This window comes from Cyprinodon variegatus, unplaced genomic scaffold (assembly GCF_000732505.1).
Source record: "Cyprinodon variegatus isolate N-32 unplaced genomic scaffold, C_variegatus-1.0 Scaffold0, whole genome shotgun sequence".
Classification (NCBI taxonomy): Eukaryota; Metazoa; Chordata; class Actinopteri; order Cyprinodontiformes; family Cyprinodontidae; genus Cyprinodon; species Cyprinodon variegatus.
The window spans coordinates 1,428,600-1,431,502 of record NW_015150453.1 but is presented as its reverse complement, the minus strand read 5'-3'; positions in this window follow the sequence as shown (position 1 = coordinate 1,431,502).

Sequence of the window (2,903 nt, the reverse complement as noted above, 5' to 3'; positions counted from 1 at the left end):
CAATCTAATTGGATGGGAATCTACGTTGCATTTGACGCACCGCTACAAGATGAATCGACAGATTCGGCGCTATTCATTGGCGGCAAATCATTGCAGCTTGGTGGCGGTGGCGTTAGCATAGTAGCATGGACGACGAGATGATTGAAAATGAACACAACCGAGATCTAGTCCTATTGGCAGACATCCATTTAAAATGTAGGCAACGGCATGAAAAAAGTGGTTTCTACTTTTACTTTTATACTTTAAGTAAATTTACAAGCCTGTACTTTGTTACTTTTACTTGAGTAAAGAAGTTTAATCAGTACTTCCACTTTTACCAGAGTATTTTTTAACACAAGTATCTGTACTTTTACTCAAGTACGGAAAGTGAGTACTTTTGCCATCTCTGGTGCTAACCAACTGTGCACCCCTCAGTTTGAACAACAAAACATTAAATTACCGTTTCAATGAAGTTGATGGAGGTGTTGGGAACTGTAGGCAGGAAGGATCTTCTGTTGCGGTCTGTCTGGAGAAGCCTTTGACTGACTGAAGTCAAGTTGTTTGACAGTCGTCTACACCTCTTCAGCCTGATGGTCCCCTAAATCGGGGACTTCAGTAGAAAAAAAAATCCTCCCAAACTGTGCTAAACAACAACCACTTTATGCATATGACTTAACCGGGGACAGCCTCCTCTAAATGATAGACATTTCTATCCCAGTAAAAAAACGTTTGTCAAGCTGTCTTGTTTATATCCGAGCACGCATCCTCTATGCCTCACCTTTAATATGAATAATAATTCTCTCTATATCCTCTATCCTCTAAAAGTAGTAAATCAAATGAACTCCAATTATGGCCTCTGAATGGTGGCCAAAGTTAACAAAGAGAATTTGACCTGATAGTACAATTTTGGTCACCCTTCAATTTATTGTAAATTTTACATTAATATTTAATTATAAAACCAGTAAACAAATTCTAATGACAGGACAGCAGGACCTGAGCTCACATTGACTAGTCATTTAGCACCTCACTTTGAAGAATTAAAAGTTCTCACAACGTTGCCTCACTGTAATAAGTTACTCACTTTATAAATCTCAAAGTGATTTGAGAAAAAAACAGTTTAAGCTTATTACCTTAGACTGTTAACTTTAACAGAAGAGTCCAAGTATATTTCCTATTTCTGTGAAGGTAAAATGGTACTGCCATATTAATGTGATGATAAACTGATTTATTCTGTAAACTGAACTTCAGATCAGTAGTATTTATAAATTCAAATGTATTCTTCTATATATTAATTGGACTTAAAGGTACAGAGTCTTGACATAAATAAAAAATTAAATGTTCTTTTTCTGTATCATCGTGAGAGGAGGGGCTTGGGGGTATGAGGAGGATGTTAGTCAAGACAAAGGCTTGATTTTGTGTTGTAAAAAATGCTGCAGAGGTTGTAAAATAGGTAGTAAACTGAACTGTGGGATCGCTGTACTAACCAAGTACTATCTGCAGCAGGTCTAGTGGACAGAGTAGTTTATCGGCCAGTTGATTTATTAAATATCAAATAAAATCCCAACAACGTACATCCTTGGTATGGACACAGTAAACTAACATTTTACAAGAGACGTCTATTAAAAAACAAAAACACCAAAACTTTAAACGATAATTTATTCAGAGATTCTGCTGTTTTTTTATAAGATAAAAAAAAAAAAAACAGTTGGTGACAACGTTTCTCCTGGTTCCATCAGTGCACCACTGTAAAAGACTGGTGTTTATTTCTATCCACAGCTCCTCTTGGTGGATAGCAGCTGCAGAACCCTCAGTGAAAGGCATACAGAGGGACAAAAAGCCTCAGCCTGCTCTCCACAGGGGCTATCTGTATTGTTCATAGATAAAAAGTTTGGGATCTGATGCTGCCTGCACTCACGTAATTTGTCTCATTATCTTGAGATTCTGTTATGTCGGTCGAATGTTGTTCTTTTGTGTAGAATCTTCAAAACCTTGGAGCAAAATAGCATCAAAGCGCTTGGTGATTTTATCCGCTGCATCCTGGAAGGGTTTCCATGTAGGAGAGGAAAGAGAACCAAGATGTTCTTAGTGAAGATTTTAGTTTAAAAAAATATCTGCATGGAGAAAACTATTATGTTTTATTATGTGCTTTAGTATGTTTATACAGACTAATGATTGGGGTTAGAGTAAGAGATGAATCTCATGTAAAAGCTGCCGGTTGGTTTTTTGAGGATTTTAATGCTGTAATCATCCCTCTTTTATCAACATTTCCAAACAGTGTCATTATTTTTCTGGAGCTTGACTCTTATTTTACTTTTTCTGAACTCTGGAGCTTAAATACTTAAGTTTTACTATAAATAATTTTATAAAAATTAATTTCTAAGCTTTATTTATTGAGCATTTAGTAAGACATGATAAACTAATCAGGTTCAACCTTAAATTTAAATACTTTTCAAGGACTTTTAGGGCCAAGTTGTTCTCAAATTTAAGCACTGACATATTTAGCTACTTATAAATGTCAGTCTAAAAAACTTCAAACAACACCTTGATTTTGTTGGACAGGAATAGATAACGAGGTCAGAGTGATGACAAGAAAAGCAAAATGATGAGGTGAAGCTTCGCTGAAGCACCTCAGCAAATACGCAGGGAAATAGTTAACTTTTTGAAACCTTGTATAACGTTCAAATGCTCACTGAGACCATCTATTGGTGTTTCAATAAGTATTCAACAAGGAAAATTTGAAGAGAATTAGCTAAACAAATTACCACACTTTGAATTGCACCCTGCTTGTTTGAGGTGGGCTAATTAAAATGGAGTTTGATAAAAGTAAAGATGTAACAGCCTGAAGGGCTTTGCTAACATCTAATGGGAGAAATCTCACTAAATTTCTTCTGAAAAGGAGAAAAGTTTCTTTTCTTGACATTTTC